The sequence below is a fragment of the Vicugna pacos genome, chromosome 9 (assembly GCF_048564905.1).
Source record: "Vicugna pacos chromosome 9, VicPac4, whole genome shotgun sequence".
Taxonomy (NCBI): domain Eukaryota; kingdom Metazoa; phylum Chordata; class Mammalia; order Artiodactyla; family Camelidae; genus Vicugna; species Vicugna pacos.
This window is the reverse complement of record NC_132995.1, coordinates 57,613,353-57,629,657: the sequence shown is the minus strand read 5'-3', so window position 1 is coordinate 57,629,657 and position 16,305 is coordinate 57,613,353.

The window sequence follows — 16,305 nt, the reverse complement described above, 5'->3', positions numbered from 1 at the left end:
CCCATTTTCTAAGCTCCACTTGGTTGCCTCTCTCTACTCATGTCTTCATCTTGACCTCAGCCCATAAACCTGTCTCCAATCAGCTGCTCAACCCCCGGGGCAATCTCAGTGTGCTCCACACGGCTTCCTCTGCCATCTTCCAAGTCCCCTTGGCATCCTCATTCCAACGCACCCAGTGTTGGCCTGACTTGCCTTCTCCTGGCTAATGGACTCACCTGTCCAAATACCATTCAGGCCTTGCTCCTTGGGAAAATCTCCATGGGCCCTCTTTTTTGCATACCTTACGATAGCCCTGAGGCCTCTGTTTAACGATGCATCCCCTTACCTGGGAACTAGACTTCCTGAGCACACGGACCAGACCTCCCCTCCACAACATCTGGCACAATCAGTGCTTGTTGAGTGAATAAATGCTCATTACCAGACTTTTTCTGCTGCTGCCCAAGCAGCCTTATGTATAACATTTCACCCTCCCCTTGAGTCTCTAATTTTGAATTGGAGCTGACACCACCCAAAGGAAATCTACACCCAGAAATTTGAGTTAGGGCCTCTCTCCGTCTCTCAAGACTCAAGTTGGAAATTAGACAATATTAAGAATGAGTCACAGGGAGGGCCTATAGGCTCAGTAGTAGAGCACATGCTTAGCATGCACGAGGTCCTGGGCTTAATCCCCAGTACTTCCTTTAAAACAAACAAACAAGTCATGAATGGAATTACGATGTCAAGAAATGGACCCAGAGACCACGGCAAGTGACCCAAGAAGGTGGGGAGGATGAGGAGATCTACACAGAGACACCGAGACACCGAGAGATACAAGTCCTTGGACTGGCCTTTCCAATCCCCATTCTGGGCCTCAGTCTTGCAAGAAACCCTTCCCGCTCTCCAACTAGGTTGGAATCACCTACTAGGTAGTTGACTAGTACTCCGCTTCACAGAACTCACAGTTCTATTTATTACTCAATTATGTAATAATTAACTTAATACTCATTTTTGCTTGCTAACCTATAAGCTCCATGAAGTCCGGGAGCTGGTCTGTTCTTTCCCACTTTATCCTTGGTCTCAGCTCAGTGCCTTAAAAAGAGCAGCTAGCGCTCGGCACAGTGGCCAATGTTCCATATTTAAAGAGAAGGGCAAGTTCTGGCTTAAGATGATGATGCCTGAAGATTCTGAATTCACCTCCTGCCACAGACACTGAACCTCCAGGTACATGTGGAACAATTTCCTCTGAAAAAAACCCTAAAAACTAGCTGAGCAACTCCTCCATATCAGGCAAATGAGGGGAAATTCACGCAGAAGCAGGTGACAAAGACTGAGACACAATCTCGACATAAACTCCACCCCCCAACCAGCAATGACAAGGGAACCCAAAACCCAGAGCTACCCCCTGAGGAGCAAAGGGTTTGAACCCATCAGGTCCCCCCAGCTTTTAAGATCTGCACCTGAGAGAGAAGCTCCCTAAAAGGCCAACTTTGAAAACCAATGGAGGTTCATGTCTGAGACCCACGAGGCGAGAGTGAACTGAGAGGCAGCTCTTAAAGGGCTTGCATGTTTGGACTCACTCACCCCAGAGACCAGCACGGAGGCAGCCCATTTAGAGGGATCCAGACCTCGTGTGAAAGAGGCTTATTTGTGGATCTTAAAGCATCAGCTGGAGGGTAGGCAGCTCATTGGACACAGGTCTAGGGGGCTGCCTGTGTCCCTCTGGGGATGCAGGTTGGCAGGCACCATCTTTGCACTGTTCCTTTATCTTGCTCCAGCTTGGACCCTCCTCTGACACTCTGATCTTTGTGGCTGCCACCCAAGGACACCTCTAGACCACCTAGCTCTGGTGACTGGTGGGGCTTATGCTCAAGGGTCCCATACAACTGTAACCAAAGGAGAAAGAGTTCTTAAATAGCCATCACGCCCCAGGACCCAGCAAGAGGCAGCAGTCCAAGGAGCCCAGTCTCCCTGTGAAAGAGTCCTGCCTGTGGGCTTATCTTGATAGCTATGGTCTGAGCGTCAATCTTCTATCTAGACACACATCCCAGATCCTACAGGAATCCTTCCTGGAGACCTCAGAAGATGGCATTACCTTTGCTCTCTCCCTCTGCCACACTCTACAGCATCAGTATCCCCTGAGGGGAGCTTTTGCACATGTCTGGTGCCCCAGGTTTTAGGTCTGGCGCCCAGGGGACACCCCTGATCGTCTGGCTCTCACGGCCAGGAGGGCTTGCATTCCTGAGTCCCACAGGATTGCAACAACCAGAGTTTTTGGCTGGCCAGCACCCCAGAGCACAGCACAAATAGCAGACTGAAACACACCCCAAGTCTTTCTGAGAAAGAGGCCTATTGGCTTGTCCTATTTTGACTTCTGGTTTGGCACACTTCTAGGAACCCACTAAGATGCACTCCAGGAGCAATGGAAGCCACATTTGCCCTTCCTTTTGCCTTGCGTCTAGTGACTGGTTTCTCCCAGGAGGGAAAATACAATCTAGGAATTGATTTTTGCAATGGTATCCATATCCCCTGGAGTTAATGGCCAATGGGACTCGTGCTTGCAGTCCCACTGGACTGGATACTACTTGCATACTTCAGAAGCTGCTGCCTGAGGGCCTGGCTTTCAGTCAGACTGAATCAAGGTGCAGAGATCCTTTCCTCTGGGGCACTGACAGGTCCTGGCACACCCTCAATTACTGAGAGCCGCTAAAAATAAGCTGCTTAGACAATCTCAAAGGTTTGTGAGACAACCAAGATCTAGGGCAAAGTTTAACAATAAGGTTCATCTCCTACAACACAAGGCCACTTTTTCAAGAATGGGAGAGGTGGCTGTTTTATCCAATGCATAAAAGCAACACAGAGGGTCAAGGGAAATGAAGAAAACAGCAGAATATGTTCCAAAAATGAAAGACCAAGATAAAACCCCAGAAAAAGTCCTCAGTGAAACAAAGATAAGTGATGTACCTGACAAAGAGTTCAAAAGAGTGGTCATCAAGATGCTCACCCAACATGGGAGAGGAGTGGATGAACACAGTGAGAACTTCAGCAAAGAGATACAGAAAAGTACAAAAGAGAAGTCACAGAGCTGAAGATATATACAATAACTGAACTGAAAAATACACTAGAGGGCTTCGACAGCAGACTAGACGAAGTGGACTCAAGATCACTGAACTCAAAGACAGGACAACAGACAAATGCTAAGTGCTGAAGAGGGTGTGGAGAAAAGGGAGCCCTCCTACACTGTCAGTGGGAGTGCAGTTTGGTGCAACCACTGTGGAAAACAATATGGAGATTCCTCAATAGACTAAAAATAGACTTACCATATGACCCAGCAATCCCACTCCTGGGCATATATCCAGAAAGAACCCTAATTCAAAAAGAAACCTGCACCCCATTGTTCATAGCAGCACTATTTACAACAGCCAAGACATGGAAACAGATGACTGGATAAAGAAGCTGTGGTATATTTATACAATGGAATACTACTCAGTCATAAAAATGACAACATGATGCCATTTGCAGCAATATGGATGTCCCTGGAGAATGTCATTCTAAGTGAAATAAGCCAGAAAGAGAAAGAAAAATATATGATATCACTCATATGTGGAATCTAAAAAAAAAGAGAAAGAGAGAAGACAAATGAATTTATATATAAAACAGAAACAGACTCACAGACATAGAATACAGACTTGTGGTTGGCAGCAGAGAGCAGGGTGGGAAGGGATAAACTGGGAGTTTGAGATTTGCAGATACCGCCAGATATATATAAAATAGATAAACAAGTTTATACTGTATAGCACAGGGAAATATATTCAATATCTTGTAGTAGTTCATGATGAAAATGAATATATGTATATTCATGTATGCTGTACACCAGAACTTGACACAACATTGTAAACTGACTATAACTCAATTTAAAAAAAAAGAAAAGAAAAAGAAAGAAATACATACATACATACATACATACATACATACATACATACATACAGGACAGTGGAACTCACCCAACCAGAGCAGGAAAAAGAAAAGAAAATTAAAAAATGAAGATAGCTTAAGGGACTTACGGGAAGACATCAAGTGACCTAATATTCACATATAGGAGTCTCAGAAGGAGAAGAGAAAGAGAAAGGGGCAGAGGATATATTTGCAGAAATAATGGCTAAAAACTTCCCTAACTTGTGGAAGAAAATAGACACCCAGATCCTGGAAGACCAGAGAGTTCCAAATAAGAGGAACCCAAAGTGATCCCCAACAAGACACATTAAAATTAAAATATCACAAGTTAAAGATAAGAGAGAATCTTAAAAGCATCACAGGAAAAACAATTTGTTATGTACAAGGGAACTTCCATAAGGCTACAAGCAGGCTTTTCAGCAGAAACTCAAGTCCAGAAGGCAGTGGCATGATATACTCAAAGGGCTGAAAGAAAAAGGCTTCCAAACGAGAGTATACTATGTAGCAAAGCTGTCATTCAGAATTGAAGGAGATAAGGAGCTCTCCAGATGAGAAAAAGCTAAAGGAGTTTGTTACCACAGAACTGGCCTTACAAGAATTGTTAAAGGGAGTTCTTTAAGCTGAAAATGAAAGGTGCCAACTATAACAGGAAAACATATGCAAGTGTAAATCTCATTGGTAAAGGTAAACATATGGTAAAATTTAGAATACTCTAATGTTGTAAAGGTGGTGGATTAATCACTTATAAAGCTAGTATAAAGGTTAAAAGGCAAAGGCAGTAAAATGACTATAACTACAATAATTAGTTAAGGGGGACACATGATAAAAAAATGTAAAAGGTAACATCAAAAACTTAAAATGTAGGCGGGGGAGAGTAAAAATGTAGAGCTTTAATCTTGTGGTAGCTCACAGCAAAAAAAAAATGTAATGATGAATATATGTGTGCTCATGTTTAACAGAAAAATTGTGCTCTACACTAGAATTTGACACAACATTGTAGAATGACTATAACTCAATAAAAAAAGTTTAAAAAAAATGTAGAGCTTTAGAATGCATTCCTACTTAAGTTCCTATTAACATAAAATAGACAGTTATAAATTTATGCTGTTGTGTGTGAGCTTCATGGTAAAGCAAAAACATATCCCAGATACAAAATCAATATATAAAAAACCTGTTGCATTTCTATACAGTAGTAACAAACTATCAAGAAAGATAAATGAAGAAAAAATCATTTTTACAATTGTATCAAAAAGAATAAAATACTTAGGAATAAACTTAACCATGGAGGCAAAAGACCATACACTGAAAACTATGGCATTGATAAAATTAATGAATTGAAAGAAACAATACTGTTAAAATGTCCATACTACCCAAAACAATCTACAGATTGAATGCAATTCCTATCAAAATTCCAATGGCATTTTCCACAGAAATAGAACAAGCAATCTTAAAATTTGCATGAACCACAAAAAGACCCAGAACAGCCAAAGGAATCATGAGAAAGAAGAGCAATGTTGGAGGAGAAAAAATTCCTGATTACAAATTATGATATTACAAAATTAAATTAATTACTATACCTTTGTAATACAGTAAATAGTATGAAATGGACATAAAAACAGAAACATACGTCAATGGAACAGAACAGAGAGCTCAGAAATAAATCTGTGCATTTATGGTCAATTAATTTACAACAAAGGAGCCAAGAATATACGATGGGGAAAGAATAGTCTCTTCAATAAATAGTGTTGGGGAAACGGAACAGTCACATACAAAAGAATGAAACTGGACTACTATTTTAAACTATACACAAAAATTAACTAAAAGTAGATTAAAGATCTGAACATAAGACCTGAAATCATAAAACTCCCCCCCCCCCAAAAAATCACAGGCAGTGAGCTTCTTGACATCAATTTTGGTGATGATTTTTTTGGATTTGACACCAAAGACTTTTGCTTTTGCAACAAAACTGAAAATAAACAAGTGGGACTACATCAAACGAAAAGGCTTTTTGCACAGGAAAGGAAACCATCAACAAAATGAGAAAGCAACCTACTGAACGGGAGAAAGTATCCGCAAATCAAATATCTGATAAAGGGTTAATGTCCAAAACTCATACAATTTGATAGCAAAAACCACAATCCAACTATAAAATGGGCAGAGGACTTGAACAGACATGACAGAACAGATGGCCAATAGGTATATGAAAAGGTGCTCATCACTAATCATCAGGGTAACGCAAATCAAAACCACCATGAGACATCACATCACACCTGTTGGAATGGCTAAATCAAAAAGAAAAGCAATAGCAAGTGTTGGTGAGGACATGGACAAAAGGAAATCCTTGTGCACTATTGGTGGGCATGGAAATTGGTGCAGTCATTATGGAAAACAGTGTGGAGTTTCCACAAAAAATAAAGAATTGAACTACCATATGATCCAGCAGTTCCACTCCTGTGTATTTATCCAAAGGAAATGAAAACACTAAATTGAAAAGATAGATGCACAACCTTGTTCATCGCAGCACCACACTGACCCTTGAACAACATGGGGTTTAGGGGCACCTGTATAGCCATAGTTCCACATCCACCAAGTCAACCAACCACAGATCGTGTCACACGGTAGTTCGTATTTAGTGAAAAAAATCTGCACGTAAGTGGACCCACACAGTTCAAACCCATGTTGTTCAAGGGTCAACTGTATTTACAATAGCCGAGATATGGAAAAGGCCTAAGTGTCCATTGACACCTGCACTCACAATGGAATATGACTCAGCTGTTAAAAAAAGAATGGACTCTTGCCATTTGCAACAACACGATGGAACTTGAGGGCATTATGCTAAGTGACATTACCCAGTGAAAGATATGTGGAATCTGAAAGCAAAACAAAACACTCCAGCTCATAGACACTGAGAATGGAGTAATGATTGACAGAGGTGGTGGGGTGGGGTGAAGTGGGTGAAGTTGGTGAAGGGGGTCAAAAGGTACAAACTTCCAGCTATAAAATAAGTCAAGAGGAGGTAAAGTACAACATGGAGATTATCATCAATAATATTGTAGTGCATATTTGAAAGTTACTAAGACAGTGTATCTTAAAAGTTCTCATCACAAGACAAAAAGTTCTGTAACTGTATGTAAGTCTAAGTAAACCAGAATTACTGTGATCATTTCCCCCATATACAAACAGCGAATCATTATGTTGTACGCCTGAAACTAATGGGATGGTCTATGTCTATTATATACCTCAATAAAAAAATATATTAAATAAGATCACTCAGTGTGTCAAAATGAATGAATAAAGAGAAGGGCAAAGAGGTAAAGGGACTTGTCCACAATTTCAGGTAGCTGAGAACAGAAGGCAAGGCTTAGCTGGGGGTGTCCCGCCCCCTGCCCCACCAGAGGCAGACCCTGGCGTGCAGAGCTGCAGAGCAGGGTGCCTCCTGGCTGGGCTCAGGCTTGGTTGTGGGGCTGCCTGGTACTTGGGCTCAGAGTTTCAGGCGCTGGGTTTCTTTTTACTTCTTTGTTCCCTGCAGCCGGTGTGCCTAGAGAGAAGGGGTCTCAGCAGTGGTTTGGGAAGCCCGTTTCTTCAGTTAATTAAATGGGCAATCTGGACAAGGAACTGACTTTCTCCACAACTCTGTCTGCAAAGTGGAGGCACCTGCCGCTCCTACCATATGAGGACACTATGAAGATTCAGTGAAGCAAAATGCAGACAGGGCTTGACACAGCGCCTGGATCTTTGTCAGGGTTCATTAAAGGCCCCTGACTCACTTCCTACATTCGCCCCCAGGCATGTCGGCCCTGTACCTGTGCTCCACGTGTCCCCAAACCTAAGAAAGCATACTTGGTGTTTCCAGGATAGAAATAGCTCCTTGTGCCAGGCAATATCCTAAACTACAACCATTCTACAAATGAAAAAACTGAGGCACAGAGAAGTGGAGTAACTTGCCTGAAGTCACACAGCTAAGAAGTGGCAGAGTTCGGCGAGTCTGCCTCAAACCCAGACAATTGAGATCCAAACGCGGACTCCTAAGACTTTCTACCTGGCCCACATAAGCAAGCGTTAGGGATGCGTTGGTTTCTTGGCAGAAGGCTAGTGCCGGGGCCAAGAACCGGAGAAGGGCAGTGTTTTTATGAAAAATAAAGGACAGGGAAGGTGAGAGTTGGTGTTCAGACATAAGATCATGGAAAGTTTCTTGGAAATTAAGCACAGTCTGTTGAATAGTTACTCAAATGGATTTGCCCCCAGGAGCTGCTGGGTGACCAAATTGCAGTTTGCATAATTGGGCAGCGTGAAGGCAGGGTGGCTCTAATCCCGGGCCAGCGCTGCTTCTGCCATTAGGCTAGTGGCAGGGCTGTGAGCTAAAGGGTGGCAGGCCCCTTACTTCCTTCAGGCTCTGCCTGAATGATCTCTTGTCAGTGGTGGGGGGTGCTAACACTGCCCTTCCCTGCTCTGCCTTCTAGAGAAAGCAGGGATCCCTCCCTTTCCAGCGTTCCGGACGGCCTGGTGTAGTTCATTTGTGCGCAGGAAAACAGAGCTGTGTAAGGCGGCTGTTCAGTACCGCGCAGAATATTCTGTAGTATAAATAATTGCTCCACTTAAAACTGACAGCAAGGTTTTAATTTCTTCCTAAAATAATAGACATATGAAGACACTATTGCCAACCAAATATTGTCCCAGAAATGTAGTTTCATCCGTTACGACGGAAGTCTTCCGTGGGGGTTTCTGTCCCTAAGAACAAACAGCCAAACATGCACAGCCAGTGCCTCACTGCGCGTGCATGTGCGGGAGGAGCCGCCCAGGGTCTTGGCAGGCCCAGGGTCTTGGCAGATCCAGTGCCCTCATCTCTGGCGCCAACAGGGCAGTATTTTCCAAAACAAAGGGAACTAACATTCACTGAACCTGTACTATATGCCTACAGCGCTGTCTTTGGACTTTGATTTCATTTAATCCTACAAAGTAGACAGATAGCATTCCCACTTTACAGAGAAGGGAAACTGAGGGTCGGAGAGATTAGTAACTTGTGAAAAGTGATTGAGGAAGGGAGCACAGACTTGTAGGCACAGAATCTTTCCACCACATCAGGCTGTCTTCCTCTATGGACAGAAAAGCATCCCGTGCTGCCACTGGTAGTTTTCTCCCGGAAACACTCACCCTAAAGCCAGGAACTCCACGTGCTCATGTCGGCTCCCAGACACTTGTGCATCCATCCGGGCATACTTGTTCCATAGCAGCGGGGAGTAGGTAGGTAAGGCAGCAACTCGCTAGCTTTTCAGCAAACCATGCCCCTCTCCTCCCGAGCGCCCAGTGAAACCATACTTCCCAGCCTGCCCTGCGAGGCGCAGCCGTGCACCAGATGGATCACTTCCGGGCCAGGCCTATTAACCCTTCCACGTGAAGTCCTCACTCTCTTTCCACACCCACCTGTGAGTGGAGGCAGCGATAGTAAGGCCCCAAAGCAGGGCCCTCATCCTGGGCCCCACAATACAATCGCCTGGGGAGCTTTAATGATCTCCATGGCCACGCTGCTCGACCAATTACATTAGGAGTTCAGAAAGGGGGACCCAGCCATCAGGAGTGGATAGAGCTCCCCAGGTGATTCCTCTGTGCAGACAAGGTCAAGAACCATTGCCCGTGGTGATGGCCTGGTTCTCAGTATGTGTCCCCTGTCCACAGCATCAGCATCACCTGGGAACTTGTAAGAAAATGCACTTTCTCAGACCCCATCCTGGACTTGCTGAATCAGATCTCTCGGGAATCACGTTTTCAGCTCTCCAGCTGATTCTGATGCACGCTGAAGTTTTAGAGCCACTGCCCTAGAGGAAGGTAAGTCGCAAGACAGATGCAGCCTGGGTCTCGAGCTGCTGCAAGGAGGGTCATGTAGGAGAGCTGCTGTGTCAGGAATATCCGTGTTGGAGTGTGAGTGGGAAATAAAATTTTATTTTGTTACGTAAGCCCATTGGTCAGTCCATCAACGTTTGTGTAGCTTACTAGAGGATATGGAAGATTTGAAGGGAGAACTAACTCAGCAACGGTATGTGAGAGCTGGCTTCTACCAGCTCGTTTGATTGATATATTTTCAGGAATTCTGCAAGCCCCTGAATTCACACCAGTAGCTGGAAATTGGCCAAGGCTGGAATATTTACACCATGGAAATCGTCAAATGCTGCAAACCAGGGCTTGTTTTCTCAGAGAGGCGGCTGTTAAACATTAACCCACACACTTGTTAGGACCGAGTATCAGAGCATGGGAAGACAGTGTGGTGCACCAGCCTTGGACTGTATTGAGCCATCAGAGAAAATGCCACCAACATGTGAGGCTCCCTAGGCCCAGGCCACACTCAGGCTTCTCTTGACAAACCCTGTCTTGGGCAAAATTTAGAGCTTCTGGAGTCTGAGAGAGGATGGTAGGAAGCAGAGGGGGTGAATGGTTAGAACTTTCTTATAGGTTGAGAGTGATTGATAGGTTCAGGGCAGGGTTTTCCAACCCCGGCACTCTTGATATTAGGGCTGGCTCATTCTTGGTGGGGGGTGTCTGTCTTGTGCACCGTGGCATGTTTAGTACATCCCTGGCCTCTACTCACGAGATGCCATCAGTCAGCCCTCTCCCCCTAGATATTGCCAAATGTCCCCTGGAGGGCAAAACCACCCCCAGTGGTTATCAGAAGCACTGGTTATAAACTACCTAAAAGGGGCACACTGGGCTTGGCCTACCATTTCAGCCCCACAACAATTTCCAGAAGATGTTCTTGGGTTTGATTGCAATCATATGCTGGCCTCCCACTACCACCTCATTTTTTTTAAATGGAGGTACTGGGAATTGAAGCCAGGACCTCGTGCGAGCTAACCACGCGCTCTATCACTGAGCTATTCCCCCTGCCACCGCCTTTAGCAAGCCCTTTTCCCTGGTTTCCCTTCTCCCTGATCAGGTCCTTTCCTTCTCAACCACACCAGCACCTACACCCCAGAACCTGTGCCACCACCTTTAGCTCTTGGTTTGGGAGTGTCTGCTGGTGCTCTCAAAGTGCTTTAAGTGTGTTCGCTTCTCCTCATAACACCAGTGGCCACGATCTCTCCCTCGAGACAGTATGGTCCAGAGACTGAGAATATTGGTTCCAACAACAGATGGTCTGACTGGATCCTGCCCTGCTGTGCTTTTGCTGTGTGACTTGGCATACATTTCTTAACCTCTCTGATCCTCCATTTCCTTGATCAAATGGGGAAGTACTATTTCCTACTTCACGGAGCTGTTGTGGGAATAAAATGGGACAATGCTCAACGAACCTTGGCTATTGTTTTTTAATAAACAGAGCTTACAGAATTCACCCAGCAGGGTGGACCCTATGCCACGTGCTGGGGATGCACTGTTGAGCAGAACACAACATCCCATGCCCTGTAACTCTCAGTCTGGTGGGGAAGACCATGCAGTCAGCAGGTCCTAAGATGTCGTGGAGTAAGTGCTAGACTAGGACCCGACCCCTCCACCTCCCCCACAACCCTCGGCCCGTGCTGTAGAAGCTCACAGGAGGAGCCTAACCAAGGCCTTGGGGGTAGGAAGGAGGCTCCCTGAGAAAATAAACACAGACACTGTGCAAACCCCGCTGTTTGCAAAGACACACCCCTTTTGCCATTATGTGTCCCACACTCCACGGGGGTATCCTGAGTTTTCTGGGTCTTCCTGATGGGACACTAAATATCTTCTCTATTTTCCTTTCCCTTTTATTCTCCACGTCCAACTCCCATTCCTTTCTTCTACCTCACAGGTACCATTTTAATGTGTATCTTTTCATTTCAATGGGTTCCCACAAATGGCTATTTTTTTGTGTGTGTGTTGTTTTAAACTTTAATTGGGAAAAATCTCTAAGATATACAGAAGTAGAGATGATATAACAAAGATATAGACAATTTAACAAAATAAAGATAATATAACATGTAGCCATCACCTAGTTTGAACAACTACCAATATTTTGCCAATTTTGTTTCATCTATTTTCCCCCCTTAATGCTCATTTTATTTAGGGAGTATTTTAAGACAAATTGCAGACATCATGTCATTTCACCTAGAAATACTTCAAGATGCATCTCCAACAGAAAGTGACCTTTAAAATCTCATAACCACCAAGTAGATTTCTTTTTTCCAAAATACATTGTTTTTAAGGTCCATGCACGTCGCCATGGGCACCTCTGATCCATCATTTCTAACTACTGCACAAGGCCCTGTTGGTGCACCCACATTTGACCTCTTCCTTCTCTCACGGATGGACATGGGACTGTGGACAACTCCCCTCCACCACAAGTGAAGTTGCAGGGAACACCCTCACACATGTCTCCGGTGGCCTTTGTGAGAACGTGCCTGGGAGCAGAATCGCTGGTCACATGGTACATGTATTTACATAATTTGACCAAGAAGACCAGACTGCCCTCCAGAAGGGCTGCACCAGTCCACTGGCAGTGCTCCCATGGGGTTCCCTTGTCCCTACATCCTGCCAAACTGGAACTGCTCAGCTTTCTAGTTGTTAATCTAATAGTTATAAAATTTCATTTGAATTCATGTTTCTTAGGTGCTCAACAATGATTTTGAGTCCTTAGTCATATGTTTGTTAGCTTTTAGTGTTACCTCTACTATAAATTACATGTTTGTATCTTTTGCCCATTTTTATGTTAGGGTTGCTCTCTTTTTTCCTGGTTTATAGGAAGTTCTTGTACATTCCATATATTGGCCCCTTGTCACTTTTCAACACTGCAGCCATCTTCGCCCGTCCTGTCATCTGGTCCATGGTCAGGACACTACTTTTGCTCAGGTGGCCACCCTTCCCACCCTTCTCCAGCTCCAGCGGGATATCCTGCTGTCTCTCTAGTCATGGGAGTCATATTCCTCTTGCCAGGAATAGGTTTAGACCTAGAGTTGTGACCAATTCTCCACTGAGGCGAAGTCAGCTAGATTTCCTCACTCTTCAGAGACACAAGAGCATGCATTCCCTGGATACAACATGGAACGTCTGCGTCCATCTTGCTACCAGCCTGGGGATAACCCCACCATGAAGGCTTGGCATCCTTGGTGGCCTAGTGGAGCCTATATCAAAGTGCAACCTGTATCCTGGACTTCCTTTTAAGTGAAATAATAAATATCCTTCTTGTTTAAACAAGACTGAGGGTTTCTGATGCTTGTAGCGAGAAGGGTCAGGACAGATACAGCCTCTAAGCATTCAATTTTTTTATTTTACTACCATCACCAGTGAGAATTCATTTCATACACATAACTGAAACAGCAGTTATCTTTATTACATCTGATGTGCTCGGATAGTCTGTTCTGTTTCTCTTAACGATGGGTGTGGCCCACTAAATTGACTACACAAGCTACTAATGAGTTACCCACAGTTTAAAATACGCTGCTCTAGGTCTCAGCCCTCTGAATTGAGGCCAAAAGAAAAATAAGCATTTGTCAAGGAAGATAGTGGGCAAGGAGAACGGCAAGTTTTTTCTACCAGGTCCCCAGCTGGAAGCGGCCAGATACCTCCCTCCCTCAAGGATGACCACAGACAGAGTCCTTGATAAGCCTTCAGTGGACTGGCTATGTCCCCTCCCACAGCACTCCTCCTCCCACAATGCCTTTCGGCAGCCTTATTCTGTGACCAGATGAGGCTGGAGCTTTTATCTCACCTCAGCCTCGCCCTCAAGACACTGTGGGCCCTGAAGCCTGCTAATTAGAGATGGCTGGGAGGATTACCAGGGCCCTATTCTGGCAGCTATGCCCAGCTCTGAATTCAATACGCAGTGCCCCACAGGGGAAGGGCTCACCTTGATAAGCCCCCAAGACAAAGCAGGGAGACAGACGGGGTTTGTTCTCAACAGAGCCCTCACCCTCTGAATACAGTTTTTGTTTAAGCCCCAAGGCTGGGAACATTCCACGCTCTGGCCAACTCCCCAACTTCTCAAGGTCAGTCCTTCCTCAGCATTCCTCTCTGGAAACATCTCCCACGGCTGGCCCTGCTCCTGCCCCCTGGCTTAGGGGGGCAGTTATATAACCCCGAGGAAGACCTAAAAATGCAAGCATATGGTGTCCTCAATTCCCAGCACAGACTGGCTGCTTCACATTTTTAGCTGATGCTGAGAGACTGGCTTCACACACAAACGAGCACACACGTACACATCCCTGACTCATAACCACATTTCTGCTGCAGATTTTTTTTTTTAAATCCAACATCTGGAGCCACCTAAAGGTGAAAGCATAGGACATTTTGTCCCAATACCTGGTGGGGAAGAGGAAGTGCGTTCCCTAGAACAGGTGGATGGAGAGGCCTCTGAGGCAGGACCCAGGGAGGCCACGCCATCACGATGCCATCGCCACTGCAGAGCCAAGGGGCCTGGCCCCCCTGGATTTTGCTCTGAGGACTCGGCTGGGCAGCAGGTGGTTGCAGCTGAATTTCCTCACTAAAGGCTGCTAAGTGTGGTGCTGAGCTTACAAATTCAGCATGCATGTATTATGTGCTTACAAGGAATAAAAGCCTAGTGAAGGAAACCTGGTTTCAGAGGGTGGAGGAGAACCTAGAAAATGTGTTCTTCAAGAGGCTTTATTAGAGGCCCTGAACATGAAGACAGAGAAAGCATTTTATTTAAAGTAGAAAATATGGGTATGTACTTAGAAGAGTGTAGTTGTGAAGAGCAGACTGTTTGTATAAAGTTGAGATCAGCCCAGTTCCCATTCTGGCTCCGCTGCTTTCTAGCTGCGACCTTCAACAACTCTCTCAATCTCTGAGTTTTAGTTTTCCAATATGTAAAATAGACAGAACATTGTGGGGTGAGGTTGTGAGAATGAAATGAGATTACAGAGCACTTAGCACAATGACTGTAAAGAGAAAGGGTTCTGTAAGTGTAGCCGGACTACAGTTCACTTTAAATGCAAGTGAAACGCCTTTCCTTTGGACAATGGAATAATGCCATGTCAATTTACCTTTCTCCAGTACTCTACATAAAGTGATCCGTTTCCTGCGGAGAGGAGGGACTGACCTCTGCTGGCCCCTGAGCTGGCTATTTCCAAGAAGCTCACCCGGAGGGCCTCCGTCACGAAGGGGTGGGGGATGGGGGGTGGAGTGGGGCCTTCACCTGCTGACTTTGAGGGGCACCGCCATTGGTGTGTGCTGTACTCGCTGTGCTCAATCAGGACAAGCTGATTGAGCTCCCAGCCTCAGAGAACAGGTGTGGGAACTGATGGGTGTAGCCAATGCAAACAGCAGGCAGGGCAGGGCAGAGTGCAGACTCGCTGATGAGGGTCAAGACTGCTGGTTGCCTAGGCATGGCTAGCTCCTCTTTGCTCTCTCAACCCACACAGCATCTGCCTTCTCTCTGCCCACCTGAACTCATGAGAAGGAGGTGCTACAAGCGTATGTTTCCAACTGCAGGGCTTGGGTAGTGAGAAAAGAATTACTACCACTTCCCAGGTCCTAATTAAATGGATTCTGTATGTGTATTTTCTCTCTTAATTCTCACAACACACCTATTGACTCCAGCTTACAAAGGAGGAGATCCCCCAGGAGGCTGTTGCCGACGTCCAGTTGTAAAGGGCAGTGGCAGCAGAGAAACAGATTGATTTCGGCATCAGCCACAGGGCTGACCCCTCTAGATACAATCTCATTGAATCCTTTTTAGCACTCCATCATTCTTATTCTCGAGTAAGGAGATCTGGGCTCTCTTTGGAGGGCCCATACTGTGCCCTGGCCAGTGCCAGGGGTGCCGAGGACGCAGTATCCCTATCAGGAAGCAGAGGAAACCCCTCTTCAGGCTGGCTGCCCACATCGGGCCTGCGCACTTCATTACTGCATCCGCATTACCTCGCTCAGTCCTCACACGGCCCAAGAGGGAGGAAGCCATTTCACAGGTGAGGCAGGTAAGGCCCCGAGGCTCCGAGGATGCTCGGGAGTCACCCAGGTTGGTCCGATGGCGCAGCCCCAGCAGCGCTCCGGACGCGCGGGTTCGGCCCCGCGCTACGGCGGCCGCCGAGGGTCCTGCCGCAGAGCCCGGAGCTTCGCGGCGGCTCCTCTGGCCTCGGCCGTGGCGGTGGCGGTGGCGGTGGCGGTGGCCGTGGAAGCCCACCCAGGCTTTCAAATCCACCCCGGCCTCGGCCAGCGGGGAGAGAAGAGGGTCTTCTCGGCCCACAGGCCCTCGGGTCCCTCGCCAGGGGCATCCACGGCCGCCTCCTGACCTTGGTCGCCGCCCCTAGAGAATCTCCCTCCCGTGCCAGGAGTCGTGCTGGGAACCGGTTGGCAGAAGAGTTCTGTCCGCTTAAGCACCCGGGTTAAAACCCTGGTGCAGCCCAGACGCCTTCCAGTCATCACATCTTTGAAAATACTTAGAACAATAAAATGGTTTTAAGAGCCTCTCTA